This window comes from Bubalus kerabau, chromosome 5 (genome assembly GCF_029407905.1).
Source record: "Bubalus kerabau isolate K-KA32 ecotype Philippines breed swamp buffalo chromosome 5, PCC_UOA_SB_1v2, whole genome shotgun sequence".
Lineage (NCBI taxonomy): Eukaryota > Metazoa > Chordata > Mammalia > Artiodactyla > Bovidae > Bubalus > Bubalus kerabau.
In genome coordinates this window covers 102022567-102042057 of record NC_073628.1, presented here as the reverse complement: position 1 = coordinate 102042057, position 19491 = coordinate 102022567, and the positions used below count along the sequence as shown (strand labels likewise).

The 19491-nt window shown below is 56.1% G+C and overlaps 1 protein-coding gene across 1 annotated transcript in view; it reads right to left on the bottom strand.

Moving 5' to 3' along the window:
- NPHP4 (nephrocystin 4) overlaps positions 1-2568 on the bottom strand; it is a 139434-nt gene extending 136866 nt beyond the window's left edge. Inside the window, exons 1-2 of the mRNA XM_055582455.1 lie at positions 2430-2568; positions 1424-1480 (exon numbers count right to left, since the gene is read on the bottom strand). The gene's annotated coding sequence lies outside the window, so the exon portion shown is untranslated. The remainder of the gene's footprint in view (positions 1-1423; positions 1481-2429) is intronic.
- Between the last annotated feature and the right edge of the window lie 16923 nt (positions 2569-19491).

Here is a 19491-nt window from a genome sequence, read left to right as displayed (position 1 = left end):
TGGATGAGTCTTCCTCTGGTGCCACCTCCCCAGGAAAGCAGCTCCACCCATACACACCCCCTCACACGGGACCCTATCACAGAAGAGTCACCCAGCTTCTCCAGGCTACATGGTCACTGTCGTCCTGCAGGGACTGAGCTCCATGAGGTCAGGACTAGGTCCTCAGTGTAAACCTTTCTAATGATTAAGTAAATCATTCAATTATGCTGGAGAGGAATGAAGAAAGCTGTGGAGGAAGGCAGAAGGGCCTTTGGGGCCAGAGGAACCATAGAGAAAACTAGGAGGGTCCCGTGCTTTGAGCCCAAGAAAAAGGTACAAGGGCCTCTCCAGAGGAAGGGGGAAGAAAAGGCACCAACTTTTACTGAGTCCTTATCATGAGCCAGGCACTCACATTTTCATATTTGCTATTCCAATAACTCAAAGATAAGTACCACTACTGTCCCCTTCTTACAGATGTGAAAAGTGAGATCCTGAGGTTAAACAGCCAGCCTGAAACCATATAGCCAGTCGTACAAACATCAAAGCCATTATAACCTATGCCAGCCCCTCTGCCCACCAAGGCCAGGAGAAGCTCTCAAGGGCAAAGTGAGAGCAAAGAGGTCGAGGAGCCTGGGCTGATCCTTGCTCTCCTCTCTGACTTCTGCAAAGTCTCTGCCCTCCCAGCATCTGTCTCCCACCTACAAAAGGAGGGAGGCCTCTGAAGCTCCCTGGAAGTCTTTGCTTCTGCAGACTTACCTGATCAACAAATATTCACCAAGCACCTGTTCTGTCCCAGTATGGTGAAGCGGACTGTCAAATACCCTGTCTTCAAGAATCTAAATAACCAGTGGGACAAAGACTAGGGGGCAAGCCTGAGCAGCCCAGAGAAGACAAGCCTAACCCAGTCTCCCTTTTTGGCAAGGTGGGGGTGGGGGGGGGTGGGTGGAGAAGAGGAGGGACCTAGGCACTGAAGTGATCAGCTGAGCTGAGGTCTCGTCAGCAGTGATTCACCAAGGAAAGGGAGGGACAGGAGCCACAAGGAACTTCCCGGGCACAAGGAAGCTTGCCTCCCAGACGCGAAGGAGATCTGGCCTTCCTGAACCTTGAAAGCTTGGGAGCCTTTTTGAGAGTAGACACCAAGCGCATGTGTGTATGTATTCAGTCGTGTCCAACTCTTTGTGAGCCCATGGACTGTAGCCTGCCAGGCTCCTCTGCCCATGAGATTTCCCAGGCAAGAATACTGGGTGGGTTGCCATTTCCGACTTCAGGGAATCTACCAGACCCTGGGGTCAAACCCGCATCTCCTGCATTGGCAGGCAGATTCTTTACCAAATGTACCACTTGAGAAGAAACCCCCCTTCTCCTTTATTTTCGAGAGTAAGCAGAAGTCTAATTAAGCCCTACCTGGAATTCCTCTTTCAAGGAGTGTTCTTTGAGTACCTACCCTGTGCCAGGCCCTGGAGAACACTGCAGACAACCACGTTGACCTCGAGGAATGTATCTGAAGGGAAGCAGAAACACAGGATACAAGTTAGCACACAAAAGAGGTGGTTGTGACCTATAAAAATCACAGAGGAGAGGAGGGTGCAGGGAGCTATGATGGAGACCCGGCTTGGAACTGGCGGCGACGGCACAATCATCTAAAGTACACCTTTTCCAACTACACAAGCTTGTGAGACTTCCCACCTGCGCTTCAGTCAAAATCACATAGTGCGACAGTGAAGGCAGGACCAGGGCTGCGAAGGCATCTGTCTTCTATAGAGACAGACATGGAAAGAAATGTGCAAGGGTCTGAAGAAGGCAGCAGGAGACAGAGCACTGGGGGTCTCAAGAACACAGGGGCCCAAGTGGGGAGCTCGGAGGCGGTCAGAAGGTCGGCGGGCTGGACAGCGGAGGGGAAGGCGGGAGCAGCTCCAGGGAAGGCCTTAGGCAGGCAGGACCATCGGAGCAGGGAATCCCGTGAGGGTCAGGGAGTCTCCAGATCTCCACCGGGCAGCGGCGCTGGGTCGGGTCGGCAGGCAAAGCAGGGGGTCCCCAGCAGGGGTCCGAACGGGAAAAGGGGAGGGCCAATGCCGCGGTCTCAGCAAAGCCCACGCGGTCGCCGGAAGCTGAAGCGCTGCCAGTGGGTGCGGAGTCTAGGGGCAAAGTGCAGAGGTTGAGCCCTAAGAAGCCCCCGATACCCTACAGGACCGGGCGGCCCGGGCGGCCCGGGCCACACCAAAAGTCAAGGAGAGGGGGAGGAAAATGCGACCGACGCGGACACAGCCCCGCGCTATCCGAGTTGCCGCGCCCCTCAGGCCCCGGGCCCCCAGAAGAGTCGGACGGAGCACCCCACATACACTTCGGGATCAAGGCCTCGGGCCGCTCGGTGGCCCCTGAGCCTCTGGACTGAGTCCAATCTCCCCCGCGGTGCCAGCCAACGTGGTTCCGCCCGTGGCAGGCAGCGTTACCTAGGAGACGCGCCTGAGGCAGCCGCCCCCGCCCTCGGGCGTCGAGCCCCAGGCTTCTGAGGAAGTGCCTCTACGACGGATCCAGAGGCCCGGCGCTGGCCGGGGCCCACCAGGACCGCAGACCCTGCGGGCCGAGGACCGGCCAAGGGGCGCCCGATCCGCTGCCAACAGCCAGAGGAGCCTTGGAAAGGGAAGAACTCGCTCTCCGTCATTCACGTCAGCAGGACGCAGGGACCAATCAGAGCCCAAGTCCAGGGTCTCCGCTCCAGCAGCGCCAGCCAATCGGCGCGGCGGCGGGCCCGTCCTAATTTGCATGGTCGGCGATCCCTCAGCCAATAAGAGTGTGACTGGCGTGAAGAATAACCAATGAGAATCTAGAAGAGGAGTGGCCCCGGGCGTCCCACGAGGTGAAGATGCTGCGGGCGGAACCTGGTGGAGCAAGCGGGATTCGGGGGCGCTAAAGTCGCAGGGGCAGGGCGGGAAGGAAGATCCGGAGCGGGATAGAGGATCCGGAGCTGGAGCCCCCAGGTGAGTGCAGGGGGAGACCCCAGCCGTCCGCGCAGTCCCCTGCAGTGCGCCGGGAGAGCGGCGGCGGGCACCGCGAGGCCCGCGCTGACTCTCCATCTCCTTGTCCCCAGCGCGTCCCCGCACCCGCCTCCATCCTCACCTCCTCTCCAGCCGGCTCACCTCCTTCTCCATCATATCCCTTCCCCCATTCCACCCTCCTTTGGCTGCCCTGTCTGCCAGACTGCCCGACCTTTTAGCTCCCATCCCGACCCCTGCCCCAACTTCATCCCTCCCTGACCCCTCCTTTTCCCGCAGCTTCGCCTCCCCCTCCCCCATTCCTCTTTCCATTCCCTCTCCCAGCCTCAGCGCACCCCCCATCTGAGCGCTCCTGGTCCTAATCCTCCCTATCTCTCTCTCTCAAAGGCTCATCCTGCCTCTCCTTTCAGGTCCCTAGCCCCATCTTCCCACCCACTCTGCTCCCAATCCCTACGTTTCCCCATGGGCGCCCTCTCTCCACCTTGCCCTGCTCCCCAGGACCTTGGCACTCCCCTCCTGCACTAGTTCATCTGGCTACCTACACACCTCACCCCACCCGGGTCCCTCTGCCCCTACCCCATCTTCAGCTTCTCTTCGCTCCCCACCTCCCCTACCTGCTGCTGCTCCCGCAGGACGCAGGACACAGAGCCCCAGCTGCTGCACCGCGTCCTGCTGCAGTGGCTGTACTGTACCTGCCCACCTTTCCACCCTGCCATCCAGGCAGCCTACCCTGGCTCTGCTCCCCCTGGCATTTGTCCAGGGACTCCTTAGGGGTCTACACTTTGTCTAGAGCAGCCTCAGGGGGTCTCCAGGTGAGAAGTCCCTTAGCACCCTGCCTTCCTCCCTGGCCATGATGTCTCTCCCCACCCCACCCCCACTTTCCTGCTCAGCTTACTTTGTGATTCAGCATTTTTGGGGTGGTAACTTTCTTTGCCTCCTGGCATGATAGGGACCTGGTTGTGGGCTGAAGGCAGGGGGTCTTGACCCTGAATTAGAGGAACAGTCCTGAGCTACCTGGTGGGGTCAGGGTTGGGGAACAGGAAACCCACCAGTGGGGGCAGTCCTTTCCTTTTTCACTTGTCTGCCCTGTGTTGAAACGCATCCAAGGGGAGATGACATAAGTAATAGCTCTTGGGGAAATGGGCTATTAGCATTTATGGAAATTAATACATCCACATCCGAGGCGCAGGAACACCAAGTTCAGGCCACAGCTGTCCCACTGTCTGTCATTTCAGGATTTCTTCTTTCTCTGCAACTTCTCCTCCCCCTCAAAAATGCCATCCGCCTTTCAATGCCAAGAGCAAGCCCCTGCTCTACAAAACAACCACATTCAGGCCCCACGTTGCAGGGTTCGGGGACTGTGGAGAGTCGTGTCTGCCTCCTTGATTGTTGCTTAGTGTATGGATCTCCCTGCAGAGCCCAGGCTCACGTGTGGTTCCTGGGCTCCTGCCCCTGAGCTGTCATGACGGGGTGCCCAGAGTGCATTGGCTACCCAGGTCCTGTCTGTGGGGCACACTCTCCAAGCCCTTGCCCGGCCTCAATGACATTGAGGGTGTTCCAGCTGCAGTGCGTTCCTACCTCGAAAGCAGCCTGCTGGAGGCTCCCCTGCAAACCCGAGGTCCAGTTCCTTGTGCCTCTTCCTGCTGCACCAGCTGCCAGACCATGTGGGGGCTGAGCCACCACACGGGGAGGAAGGGTCTTAAGCAGTGTGAAACCAGGTCTCATGCTCAGAACCCAAAAGGGTCTGGACGGGGATGAATGAGCATGAAAGCAACTGCACACAGGTGTGACAAAGACACCACATTTCTTGTCGACTGAGGGTCATGGGCCATGGCACTGAGGGACACAGGGGCGAGCAAGCTCTGAGGTGGGGCAGATTGAGAAGCTTCACACCTTGGGGCTGGCTTGCTTTCCTTCTTCAATGATCTTCTAAACCCCAGATGATTCAGGAGGAAGTGACTGGTACAAGTTTTGGTTTGGCACTTTCCGGTAAGGGAGGGGGCCTCCTCTCGACTTTCCTGTTTGTTAGTGCTGGGGCCATAGCAACTGGGCAGCTCCACGCGTGGCAAAGGAAGGCCTCCTCCGCTTCTGGAACCCTGGGGAATGTGTGTGGTTTCCCAGGACTCCGGCTGGAAGGAGAATGTGTCTAGTCCTTGACCTCCACTTCTCCATGACCTTCACATCACCAAAGATTCCAGAGCCCTTTCCTGAAGTCCCTGAATTACAGGCAGAACAGTGGCACTTCTGGCAGCATTTGGGGAAGACTGTCTCTGACTGTCTTCAGGGCCAGGGATGCCCCCTCCATCCCCTCCCAGCAGCTAGAGGTCCCACCTCATAGAGGTGAGCCTGCTAGAGCTGCAAGGGGGTTGGGCATCTTCCACTTGGGAGGCGTCAGCAGAAGCCCAAAGGCACAGACTTCTCCAAGGTCACTCAGAGGTGTCAGACCCTGTGCCTCCTGCCAATCTGAGCCAGGAATTTCTTTCTGCCCACTGGAGGAAACCAACACCCCATGGATGTGCCAACCAGTGGCCCTTCAGAAAGCACTTGTAAGGTCATGCTGACACATGTGGGGAAATAGCACCATGGGTGCTTCTGAGTCAGTGGGTCTGTTGGGAGTCAGAGATGCCACCAACTGCAGAGAACCCTCAGCCACAGCATCCTGCCCTGCCTGGCAGTGCCCCAGAGCCAGGGCCCTGTCGTCCCAAAGATGTCATCAAAGAGATGGCAAGGGGCCGGGCCACTGGGTGAGATAAAAGCAAAGAAGGGACGCTGCGCTTTGACCTTGCTTCGCTGGGGGTCCTTGTAAATAACCATAAACCCACTCCCTGTGAGGGAGGCTGATTGGTCTGGATGGGAACTAAGCACAGAGAGGTGGCAAGAGAGACCCAGCCTCCTGATCATGAGGAACCTGGTTTCTCTTCCCACTGCACCAGCCCCCTGCCTGTCCCACCAGGCTCCAGCCCATCCATAAGTGCCAGAAAGCCTTACCCCCCATAGACGCGTCTCCTCCAACGTGCAGGAGGGTCAGGTTCAACCCCCACTCCTGAGGTATGTGGAGGCTGCCCTTCTCATGACCAGAAAGCCTAGCACACTCAGCCTCCTAGCCTCTGCATGGCCCCCCTTTCTTTGGGGCGACTCTAAGGGGATGTGGTCCTTGGCTAAGCTAGTGTAGAGGAGAAAAAGGGACAGGGCCTCCCCCAGAGGGCACAAAAGGGGCCAGTTGGGGACATCACTAGACTGGTCATCCCATCACTTCTGGAGTGAACTTTCCATCCAGCCTGGCCTTTGCAGGAATGTGGGTCTCCTCCCCAGGCGGAGGTGAGCAGGCTACTGGGTCTTCATACCTTTGGCCACATCCCATGGGGCTGAGACGGAGCCAGCCTTCCTCTCTCTCTACACCAAGGGATGTGCTGTAGGCCTGTCCACCCCCACTCAGAGTGTGCACTGTGCCCGCATACTTTCTAACTCATCAGCTGGAAAATGGAGTCTCAGGAGGTCCCCCTGCTCCACCAAGTGACCAGGTGGTTAGCTCTGGAGACCGGGGGCATCTGGGGTTGTATGTGTCCCTTGCCACAACACCTGTTCCCCTGCATCTCTGGCTCCCTCCTCCATTGAACTTCCTCCTTGCAGGCAGCCCATCTTCCCCCTCACTCCAGCACACAGGCGCTTGCAGAATTGACTGTCTTGGTGCCACATTGGGAAAAGGGGGAAAGCAGAGATGGGCTGGGAACATCTCCTGTGCTGCAGACCCACTTGGGGGCCTTTCCCCATCAAGATCTTGAACCATATTAGGGGGTTTTCCCACACCTAACTCGATCATGGATCTTGAGCCCAACTGCTGAGTCGCTGAGATCCATCATCCAACTCAACGGATGAAAGCCAAGTGCATCTTTCTCCTTCTCAGATCCCCACACCGGGTTCAAAGCAAACCAGCAAACTGTTCATTGTCGGGCTAGTTTCTCTGGTGAGCGAGCAACTTCTGGGGTCCCATAGATAGGGGATCTGGTCCACGAGCACAGCAGTCCTGGCCTGTGGCTCCTGGGGAAGAACTAACTCTGAGTGTTCGGCTCTCACTCTCCCAGCTGCTTGACCCTGTGCTTGCATCGCCCTTTTTCGGGCTTGGTGAAATGACACAAGTAGAGGCATAAAAACAGTCCCTAGCATAGGGCAAGAACCTCCTCAGCTTCCCAGCCTCTGCGTCATCACAGGCTGAGCACAAACCTTTGCCCTACCTGGAGCGCAGGTGGCTCCCGGGAAAGCTCAATCTGAGTGACTCAGGTCACCCTCGGAGTCATTTCAGGAGCCCACGTGGGGCTCCTCAGAGGGGCTGTATGCTCCTGGAGAGGAATCTGGGAGAGCCCAGCTGGTGGCTCTCATGGAGGGTAGAGGGCTTTACCTATCTGTGCAGATCACAGCCTCCCTGTGAGTGGAGGGACACGCCCCACCCTGTCCTCCCTACCCCAGGCCTCCTGGAGGACACCCGTCTGCCCGCCTGCCCACCTGTGCAGTGGCCTGTGGGGACCAGGGGGCTGCAGAGCCCCACCCCCAGCTCACCCACCCTCCGCACCACAGCATGTTTTCATCTTCCATCCCTCAGCAGCTTTACAATCTCTCAGAGCCAACTCCAGCCTGATGTCCACAAGCTGTCAAATGCAGCCCTGGGCAGAAGGAGCTAGAATTCTGCCTGGGAACGTTGCATTCCCGAGCTCCCCGTGATGGTAGGGGCTCCCTCGAAACAGTGCCCTTCCTGCCCCTTCTGGATGGAGGCAACTCGAACAAGGAAATACTGATGAATCCACAGATTAAAAAGTAAATTAGAATTAAACATTGTTTAAAACCTGTAATACCTCCAATGGGGAAAGGCCTTTGCAGCAGACATTTGAAGGGTCAAGAGTGAGCAAGACCCACCTCACCTCCACCTCTAGGGACTAGGAGCCAGGAAGGGGAGGCAGTAACCACAGACCAGGAACCATCAGAGATGCCTCTGCTGAGAGAGGAGAGTTGAGGGCAGATGGGGTTGACCCTTGACCCACACCTTGAAAGGAGGCAGGGTTGTGACAGCAAAACTGGGAAAGGACTGTCTGGGAGGGGACCCTGCCTGGGCAAGTGCCTGAAGGGAGGACAGTGGGGGCGAAGTGCTTTGGACAATGGCCGAGATCCAGGGGAAACACAGGTGGAAGGTGCCTGTAGGAGTTGGTGGGGGGGTGGGGGGGGCGGACAGGAACTGGGGTCTGAGAGACCAGCCATCGGATGAATGGGGGCTTTGGAGCTGGCAGTGACATGTCCAGGCCAGGATGGAGGAGGCAGATGTGTCTATGACGTGTGGTGAGAACCGGGTGTGGTGGTGGGGGAGACCGCGTGTCTTCTTAAGGGGAGACTGTTGTCTGTATTGGGTGCTTCTGTAGACCCAGCATCTCGCACAGAGCAGAACCCCATAAATATGTCTGGAGCTGATGAAAAGAATGAAAAGATAGGAGGGCAGCAGAGCACGGCCTCTTTGGAGCTGGGTGGCAGTGGGATGTGGAAGGTGAGAGGAGCCTGGGACCCCAGGCTTTCATCCCTGGGTGTCGTCGGCCTGCACCCTGCTGACCCTGCTTCATTGGGTCCAAGTTATGTGCCTTAGCCTTCGGTTTGGCTGTGGGCATTGAAAGGGGAGACCTGGGTTCGAATGGGGTTCAAGTCAAACGTGATCACTAGCACCCATCTGTCACAGCCCAGGCAATGGACCAGGTCACCCTGCAGGTGGGGACAAGAGTGAAGGGGGCAGAATAAGGAGCCAAGGGAGTGGTCCTGAGTGCAGAATTCAAGAGAAAAGACGAAGATCAGGACAGGAGGAGACCCTGGGTTACCCTGGAGCCCAGGAGGAAATGGAGACAGGGGCGGGAGGAGGTGTCCATTGCATCAGGTGGGCCCCATGCTGCTGGGGCCAGCCTCTACCAGGAGTGGGGGTGATGGCGCTCCCCACACCCACAACAGGTGCATGTGCCACCCTCTTTGCCCTGTTCTATGTCGACTCCAGTTTAAAGAGCTGACATTGTCCCCCTTCTACTGGTGCAGAAACAGGCCCTAAAAACTGAGGTGATTGTCCTCAGGTCACAGAGCGTGAACAGGGAGGAGTCAGGATCTGAAACCGGGCTGTTGGGGGCCAATACCCGCCCTCCTGACCTTTACACTCTGCTGCCTAACTGCATGCTAAGTCACTTCAGTCATGTCCAACTCTTTGCGACCCCATGGACTGTAGCCCGCCAGGTTCCTCTCTCCTTGGGATTCTCCAGACAAGAACATTGGAGTGGGTTGCCATGCCCTCCTCCAGGGGGTCTTCCCAACCCATGGGTGGAACACACATCTCTTACATCTCCTGCATTGGCAGGCAGCCTCTTTACCACTAATGCCACCTGGGAAGCCCAGGCTCCTGAGAAATCTGATCATGATAGAAGGAAGGACAGTGAGAGAGGCAAGCAGGTCAGTGGGGAGAAAAGTCACTCTTCTGGTGAACTGGGTCCATCAGCCGCATCCTCCGTCTGTTCATTCATAAAAGATGGTTCTATGGTGGGTGATTCTGTGTCCTGCCCTAGTAGGGACATTTCTGGGGATGCCTGTGAACTGCAGAGCTGGGGCTCATCCTTGCAGTCTCACTGATGCATGTGACATGACTGCAGAGAAGTGGGCCCCTCTGGTGGCCCCAGAGGGACCAGGAGGTCCTGAGCCCTGAGACACATTGGGATCACAGGGGGAGAATGAAAACAGCCCCCTCGAGTCCTGGTGGGGCTCAGTGGCCACTGGCCTGGGGTTGTGAGGCAGCACTTTGAGAAACACTCAAAGTTTGCAGACTTTCCAATTTCCACTTTGTAAAGCGGCGCCCAAGGACATACTCCTTGACCATTGGAAGTTCTGATGAGCGGGGCTTCCTGGGGCTTCTTCAGTGCTCTGGAACTTGGGAAGCCCTCACTCGGCTGGGCCACCTGCTATACTTTTGTCAGCTTCGAATCCCAAATCCAGCTTGATTCCTGCCGTGGGTGGGGAGTTGCTGATGTCAGCCATGCCCCAGTCCCCCTGAAACAACACTTGGCCAGGAGGCTGACTCTCTCACCTGTCCTGAGTGATGGAAGCAGGCACTCCACTCAGGAGCGGGCCTGTCCCTCGGGACTGAACCTGTGGCATCCCCTCCCCTTTCTTGTGAGGCCTGCCCTCCCCCCCCACACCTCTGCTCAGCAGCTCCCTCACCCCCCGGGGAGTGTTGCCTTTGCCTCTCACTGAGGAGAAGGTGTTTTTTGTCACCCAGTCCAGGAGGCCTGAAGCCATGTCTGCCCCCTTGCTATTGCCAAGGTCACGGAATGCCCAGAAAAGGGATCATTGCAAATCCCAACAAAATGTCGCCCCCTTCCGCAGGGACACAGAGCTCTGACCCTCCTGTGTCCTGGCCGGGGACACAACAAGGGCTCCCAGGAGGCTGTCATGCTTCCTCCTCAGCCCAAAGGCTGAAGGTTGGGTTAGGAAAGACCACTAGTGGCCCTTGGAGCAGCTCCTGTGGGGTACACGTGGACCACATCCTAAACAAAGGGCCTGTTCAGATGAGACCCTTCCGCCACCCTGGGCCTGACGTCACTACACGAGGGACTCTCGTTGCTCGTAGGAGCGACCCTGCTCCTGATTCTCACCTGTGCTCCACCCCTTCCTTCACTGACCCAAGAAACAAGGGCACAGACAGGGCCACTGCCCTCAGGAATCACGGTCAGTGGGGGAGGAGGTGTGGGCTCCAACCCATGGAGGTGCTACTCAGGCCACAAAAGAAGTGACTGCAGGCCCAGTGGGCACAACATGACAGGACAAGGTGCAGCCACAGGGTCAGGAAGTGAGGAGGTGAGGCTGGAGCTGCCGTGGTTCTCCCTAAAGACAGAGAAAGGACAGGGTGGCTTTCTGGGCAGGGAGAGCCACACACGAAGGTGCAGAGATGGCTGGCGGTTGCAGCAGTGGTGTGGGGGGCTGGGGGGAGTCCTCATGAGAGGGACGTGGGGTTAGTTGAGGAAAGATCTTGGAGGCTGCTCATCTGTTTTGGTAGGGGTCACACCAAGCAGCATATGGGATCTTAGTTCCCCGACCAGGGATTGAGCCCACACCCCCTGCATTGGAAGCGCAGAGTCTTAACCACTGGACCAGGGAAGTCCTAGGCGCTGCTCATCTTTATTTTTTGTTGTTGTTGTTCAGTCGCTCAGTCATGTCTGACTCTTTGCAACCCCGTGGACTGCAGCACGCCAGGCTTCCCAGTCCTTCACTATCTCCCAGAGTTTGCTCAAACTCATGTCCATTGAGTCAGTGATACCATCCAAACACCTCATCCTCTGTCGTCCCCGTCTCCTCCCCTCAATCTTTCCCAGCATCAGAGTTTTTCCCAATGAGCCGGCTCTGCATCAGGTGGCCAAAGTATTGGAGTTGCAGCTTCAGCATCAGTCCTTCCAATGAATATTCAGGGTTGATTTTCTTTGGGATTGACTGGTTTGATCTCCTTGCTGTCCAAGGGACTCTCAAGAGTCTTCTCCAGCACCATAGTTAGAAAGCATCAGTTCTTCAGCACTCAGCCTTCTTTGTGGTCCAGCTCTCACGTCTGTACATAACTACTGGAAAAACTAACTTTGACTATATGGACCTTTGTCAGCAGAGTGGTGTCTCTGCTTTCTAATATTTATTTATTTAGCTGTGTTGGGTCTTAGTTGCAGCATGTGGGACCTTTGATCTTTGTTGTGGCATATGCAGAATCCTCACGGCATCCTTTGTTGCATTGCCCGGACTCTCTAGTTGTGGCTCGGGCTGTGCAGCGCATAGGCTTAGTAGTTGCGGTGCATGGGCTTAGTTGCTCCACAACATGTGGGATCTTAGTTCCCTGACCAGGGATCGAACCCATGTCCCCTGCATTGCATGATGGAGTCTTCACCACGGGACCACCAGGGAAGTCTAAGAGGCTACTCATCTTTAAAGGAAAAATGTGCCCTGGCCAGGACACAAGAGGGTGTAAACAAGGAGGCATCTCTGCGCCTAAGAGTCAGAGCACCTGTGTCCCTGCGGAAAGGGGGTGCTGTTTTGTTGGGATTTGCAATGGCTTTTCAGGCATCCCGTGACCTTGGAAAGAACAAAAGAACAGATGAGGCCCCTCTGTGGGTCTGAGCTGGGTCTTGAATCCAGAATGAGGGAGAGGGAGCTGACAGTCCCTGGAGGCCCCCACCCTGTCCCCTGCCCATAGTTCCCTTGGGAGACCTGAGCTGCTCAGCTAACATGATCGCCACAGCCCCCCGACAAAACACACACAGAAAGCCTGTGTATCAGGCTGGGCCCTCATTCCCTTCTTCACCCAGGGCTGGAAGGTTCTGGCAAAGCCCACTGGGGTACTGCTGGGAGGGATGTGGAGGAGAGGGTTTCTCCCCACCTTCCTGTAGCCTGGTAACCATGGTAACAATGGGGAACTGCTGGAGGCTTCCAGCCACCTGCTAGGCTGTATGGATGCCGAGGGCCAGGCGGGGACCCACGCTACAGGCGTGTGGGCTCCGGGCAGCAGCCTTTGTGAGCAGCAGGAGAGGGGGCGGCAGGTGCAGCCCCAGTCACCCAGGCCTCTGCAAGCAAAGGACCCTGGGTCAGGGGCCGAGGGCACAGGGCAGGGGACACTTCCCCAGTCCCTTGAGGGGATGAGAGGGCACTTGCTCCAAGGTTCATGCAGAGCCCCTGGTCTCTAAAGCAGCCCTGAGCCAGCAGGCATATAAACTGTTATAGGGTCTATTTAATTTATTATCGAGTGGGTGGGCTGAGCTCGAGTAGCCAGCAGTCCTCAAGAAAGTCCCTTTGGGCTCCTTACTCTTTGACACCATGTGGTCCAGCCACTCGTTTTAGGGAGAGAGGAACTGGGGTTCATGGAGGAATCAGACTTGTTGGCAGCATGGGGCCCCCAAGCAACTCTCTGACTGCCAGCTGGTGTCCACTCCCTGAGCCCCCAGCCAGCATCCCATAAGTCTCTCTGAGCTACTGGTGTCCTGTCCCTCCTAGAATATGTGCCCCCTGAAGATAGGTCATGTCCGTCCAGTCAGCTCTGTACCCCCAGCTCAGCCCAGGGGCAGGTGCATGGCAGAAGCAGGTGCTTGGCAATGATCAGAAATGATGGACCCTCCCAGAAGGCAGAACAGGGTAGGCTGGTGGCTGCCACCTCACTCAGGAATATCAGAGAAGTGAAACCCCTGGGCAGTAACCAAATGCCAAAGCATCCCCAGAACCGCCTCCATTCATCAGAGCACTTCTGGGGTGCACCTGCATCCCCCAACTCAGTCCCTTCCCTTCTTTCATTAGCCAGACAGCCAGTGCCTAGTCCTCCAGGGAGACACTCACTGCTCTGCTCATGTGGGTGAATATGGGCTTCTCAGGTGGCACTAGTGGTGAAGAGCCCACCTGCCAACGAGGAGACATAAGAGACTCAGGTTCGATCCCTGGGTCAGGAAGATCCCCTGAAGGAGAAAATAACCACCCACCCCACTGTTCTTGCCTGGAGAATCCCATGGACAGATGAGCCTGGTGGGCTACAATCCAAGGGGTCGCAGAGTCAGACACAACTGAGTGACTTAGCATGCCACACGTGGGTGAATATTGCTGGTGGGGTAGGACCTCCAGGGCCGTCACCCTCCCTGTAAGCCCAAGGAAATCTCGCCTGACCCAGGCTGATTTCCTCAACTTCCATGAGACCTTGGTCCTTCGAGCCACTGCATCGCAAGTGTCCAAGGCCCACCCTCACAACCCGTTCCCTCACTGTGTTGACATCTCCAGGGCATAGAGCTGCGGAGAGGTGATGCCACAGTCCTGAGCACCCTCCACCCCTCTGTTTCTTGTGAGGCTTCATTCCAGGAATGAAGTCCTAGTGCTGGTTCTGGCACTGCCCACGGGCAAGACTGCCCTCCTGCCTCCCCTTCTGTCCACTCATGCCCCAGGAACCTCCGGAGTCCCTGCTTGGAGGAGCTGACTTGCAATGCACTGGCCACCTGGTGATCTTTGAGTCCTTGAGCTGAAGCCATGGGACCAGGTCTGGGCTACCTGGAAGCAGGCACAGGCTGTTCCCACTATGGGCTCCCTTATTCCATCTCCCTCAGGCAGACCGCTCCATTGATGGATCGTCTGCAAAGTATCATATCCTGGGGCACAATCCTGCCGCACCTTGAACAACAGGCAGTGCCCCAGGGAAGGCAAAGCAGCCGTGGCCTCTGGGACCTGGCACCCAGCCAGAGGTGGCAGTCGGCAGGGATACACCCCTGCAGCTGAGGGTGAAACAAAGCCAGGTGTCAGAACCTGTGTGCTGAGGCAGCTATGGTCCAGGGACTGGCATCACAGGCTGATGGCCACAGGCTCCCAGCCGCCTGGCATCTGGACAGATGAGCCGTGTCCTGCAACCCGGCAGCCTCCACAAACAGACCACATGCTCAGTGCCCAGCAGCCACATTCATGTGTTTATAGCAGAGCCACTTAATCATGTGGGGATAATTCCTTTGAACTGCAGAAACCATCCCAGGGCATCCAGACTGAGTGGTCCCAGGTGGCAGACAGAGACGGCCATGTCCCGTGGGCAGGTTTCCAGGGAAGCTGGTGGTCTCCAGGAGGGAGGCTAGATGACCAAAAGCCTTTGCCCTGCTGCAGAAAGGAGGCAGGCACTTCATATGATGCTGGAAAAGGATGCTGATGCTGGTGGTGACGGTGGTGGTGATGATGGTGCTGGTGGGGGTGATGATGGGGATGGTGGTGATGAGGACGCCGATCATGTTGCTGATGACAGCAGTGATGATGACCATGATGGTGGTGCTGGTGGGGATGGTCACAATGGGATCCGTGGTGATGGTAGTGAAGACGGTGGTGGTGTCGATGATGCCGATCATGTTGCTGATGACACCAATGACGATGACCATGATGGTAGTGCTGATGGGGATGATGATGGAGATGGTGATGATGAGAATGACGATCATGTTGCTGATGACAGCAGTGATGAAGACCATGATGATGGGGAAGAGGAGAGCTAGGGTGGTGACTTTCCTGTCCTTATTTGTATCAGCAGCTGCCCTTGGTCCGGGATTTGCTCTGTCAGGCTCTTGCTTAAACCCACAAGCATTTACTCTTAATCCTCCAGCCACTCCAGAAGTTGGTGCTTCATGGGTAAGAACGAGTTTCATGCTTAATCTCAGGTCTCACAGGCACCAGAGGACTCTGGGCCTCGGATCACCTTACTCCTGGCCTCACCCCTGGGTCAGAGAGGCCAGGATGCCTGGTAAGGGGAAAGCACAAGAAGGCCCAGCCCAGCCCCCAGCTTGGTGCTGGCAGAGCCCCATGTGGGACTCCCCGTGCTACCTCTAGAGTCTGTCTTCCCCTGCCTCATATACACAAACACCCCACCAGAAGGGGGTCACTGATTCAGCAGTGATGCAGTTGGGAGGTGGGACCCCCTCCCCACGTCCTGGATGCTTTCCCCTCCTGCCGGCAGAATTGTGGGGCTCTCCATTTCCCTGACTCACATCACTGCCTGAGCACCTTCCCAACAGGGAGTCATCACTGCAAGAAACTGACTCACATCCCATCATTTTTCTATAATTCACTTAAACATGATCTTAGGGGTTTAGCAATTTTTCACCCTTCCCAATAGTGCCATCATGAGCACTGGTGTGCATCTAAGTTTATTTCCTCTTGAATGGTTGTTGTTCAGTTGCTCAGTCATGTCCGACTCTTTGCAACCCCATGGACTGCAGCACTCCAGGCTTCTCTGTCCTTCACTATCTCCTGGAGTTTGCTCAAATTAATGTCCATTGGGTCAGTGATGCCATCCAACCATCTCATCCTCTGTTGCCCGCTTTTCCTCCTGACCTTGATCTTTCCCAGCATCAGAGTCTTTTCCAGTGAGTTGGCGCCTCTCATCAGATGATCAAAGTATTGGAGCTTCAGCTTCAGCATCAGTCCTTCCAATGAATATTCAGGGTTGAGTTTCTTTAGGATTGACTGGTTTGATGTCCTTGCTGTCCAAGAGACTGTCAAGAGTCTTCTCCAGCACCACTATTCAAAGGCATCAATTTTTTGAGGCTCAGCCTTCTTTATGGTCCAACTTTCACATCCATACATGACTATGGAAAAACCATAGCTTTGACTAGACAGGCCTTGAATGGTTAGGTTATGTTTATATAAGTAGGATTTCTGGATCCCAGGCTCCGGGCCTCTATTACCTGGTTACTTTCTGAGAAAATTGTGCCGCACACCCCCAAAGCAGCAATGCCTCACTGGAGTAGCTTCCTCACAGCTTCACCCTCAATGAGTATTTTCATTTAAAAAAGCATTTTTTTTTTCCTGTTCATTACAAGATTGCAAAGGCGCAGTGCCTGATGGCTTCCTTTTGCATCCCTTTTAATTCAACAGAGCCTTTAATGGATGAGGTGGAGTAAAGCTGGCTTTCGAATTGCTAGTGTGGTGCTGCATGGGCAAGATATTAATCTTTCATGCCTCTGTCGTGTGGTCCCAGCAGTGTAATCCTCTTTGAAATCATTTGTTATTTATTCTTACAGTCCCCTGCGAGCGGGGAGAGCCCCAGGAGCCTATTCACTAACGCAGGGAGAGCTGCAGAAATTTGCCTGCAGACACCCACTCCCCTCAAGGTGTGGAACTGAACCAGGGCTGGGGGCACAGGCCCCCAGCAGAGGGTCACAACCCCCAGAGAGAGCAGCTTCCGCCTACAACCTGCTAAGGTTAGGGGGTTTCCAAGGGTGGCTGGTGAGTCTGCTTCCCAGGGCTGCTGGAGAAGATGGCCACAAGTGGAGGAGTTCAAAATGGCCATGTTTGTTCGCTGGCCGCTCTGAAGGCTGGAAGTCTAAAATCAAGGTGTCTGCGGAGCTGGTTCCCTGTGGAGGCTCTGAGTCTGCTCCAGGCCTTTCTCGACATCTGGCGTCACTGGCCATCCTTGGCCCTCCTTGCTTTGGTAGATGCATCACCCCAACCTCTGCCTCCGTCCCATGCCTCCCTTTCTGCCTCTGTGTCTTCTCCTTTTGTAAGGAAACCTGTCACTGGATTTAGGGTCCACCCCAAGTGGTGCTGGTGGTAAAGAATCTGTCTGCAATGCAGGAGATGCAGGAGACGTGGGTTCGATCCCTAGGTTGGGAAGGTCCCCTGGCGGAAGGCAGGGCAACCTAATCCAGTAGTCTTGCCTGGGAAATCCCATGGGCAGGGGAGCCTGGCAGACTACAGTCCACGGGGTCACAAAGAGTGAGACACAACTGAGTGACTAACACACAGGTCAATCCAGGATGTGCCTGCACATGCTCAGGAGCTCAGTCATGTTCGACTCTTTGTGACCCCGTGGACTGTAGCCCACCAGACTCTTCTGTCCATGGGATTTCCCAGGCAAGACTACTGGAGTTGGTTGCCATTTCCTCCTCCAGGGAGCTTCTCAACCCAGAGATTGAAATCCACGTCTCCTGTCAGATTCCTTACCACTGAGCCACTTGGGAAGCCCCAATCCAAGATAACATGCCTTAATTATATGTGCAATAACCTTTTTGCTGCAGAAGGGCATATTCAACCATACCAGGGATCAGGACTTTGACATGTCTTTTGATGGGCAGGTCGGGAAGATCCACTGGAGAAAGGATAGTCTACCCACTCCAGTATTCTTGGGCTTCCCTGGTGGCTCAGCTGGTAAAGAACCCACCTGCAATGCAGGAGACCTGGGTTCAATCCCTGGGTTGGGAAGATCCCCTGGAGAAGGGAAAGGCTACCCACTCCAGTATTCTGGCCTGGAGAATTCCATGGACTGTATGGTCAATGGGGTAGCAAATAGTTGGACACGACTGAGCAACTTTCACTTCACTTCACTTCTTTGATGGGCAGGGACATGGTTTGAGCCACTACAGCAGGTTTCTGCCACTGATTCCCACCAGAGCCCCCTCTGTGGCTTTCTTTCTGGTCTTCTGATTCTTCGTCGTTGAGAGGGACTGCATGTCAGGTGTTACTGTCTACGGGGCAAAAGTGGAAGGGTGGCAGGTGGACCTGGGGTTGAGCTGGGTTGAGTTGGATCACCCTGCTGAAAAGCCAGCAGTTGCACCCAGAGCCGGGGCCCACAATGAGGAATGGGATCCAGTATGGAGTCACCCTGTCCACAGTTGCCAGTGTGCTTAGAGGGCAGAGTCTCCTCCTGGCCTCAGAGCAGTGGGCATGCAGCCTGGGGAGGCGTCACGGAGCTCAACTGTGGGTGACAGGGTGAGCAGGTGAGACAGGACAGCGTGTTCCATCAAGGGCAGATGGGAGGCGCTCAGAGAGCCCCCCATATTCAGGATGTGAGCCTGTGCTTCCCCAGGGAGGGGCAAGTTTATGCTACAGCGTTTAGGGGTCCTGGATCCATCAGACACTGGCAAGCAGCCTTTTTCTCAGCCTCCCTATTCCCTCTACAAAAGACACCAAGGTCCATCCCGCAGCATCTCCTAAGGGTCACCATTAAAATCCACCTGAATTCCAGGGGTCCGGTACCACTGTGTATGTGATCATGCAAAGTTCTGGGGATCAGCCACGGATAGTCAGCCTCATGCTGTGCCAGGCACTGACTGTGCCAAGTACAGGGGAGGGGCTAGCTGGACACAGTGGCCAGAGGTCCCTGAGCAGCACTGGCCAGAAGTAGGCGGCCCCCATTCCCACAGCCCACCACCAGCCCCTCAGTGTTACCACCGCGGGTGAGGTGAGAACACCCACCACTCCCCAAGGCCTCCTGGCCCCAGGTCATCCAGAGCCCTAGAGAGAAAGAGACTCCAGCATGCCTGGGGGAGGGGACTGAGGACTGTGTGTCCAGGGACTGCTTGGTGGCACAAGAGGGCGCCAATGCGTCCACTTAGACTGGAGAGACCAGCTTTGAGACTGCCTGTCAGGGGGACACCAGCATGCCAGCCTCTCCCTTCTGCTGCCATCCTGGGGGGTAAGCAGTTAAAAAACCCACCCCTCTCCCCAGACCAGGGAAGCAGCTTGGAGCTGCTTCATCCATCCGCCTGCCGAGAGCTGGGACCGCCTCTGCTCTCTCCCGTGTCTCTGCTGAGTCAGGCTTTGAATCATTGCAGGAATCGCAGCCCTGATCACTGTCGGCAGGAGGCGGAGGGGCGGTTGGGGGGGGGGGCGGGGTCCTTCCTCCCTACCCCTAACTCGGTGTTTTCCTCCCACCTTGACTCAGCTGGAAAGACCCCAGCCCACTGTGATAGGTGAGGAGACGTTTCTCTGTCCCTTCTATTCAGGATGCCCTTTGAAGAGTGGGGAAAACCAGGTTCACTGTCGGTCTGACCACTTGGGGGAAGGGTATGCGTGTGCTTGGACCTCCTGCCCCCTCCCTCCCCACCACAGTTCTTGGGCTCATTGATTATCCCGCTCAGAGGTGGATGCAGAGCTTCTGTCTCTGACGCCCCAGCCAGGTACTCGCAGCACTGCAGCCTCAGCCAACCGACTGGAGATGCGCACCGTGCTGGCCACAGAGTGCCCTGGGCTCAGTTCTGCC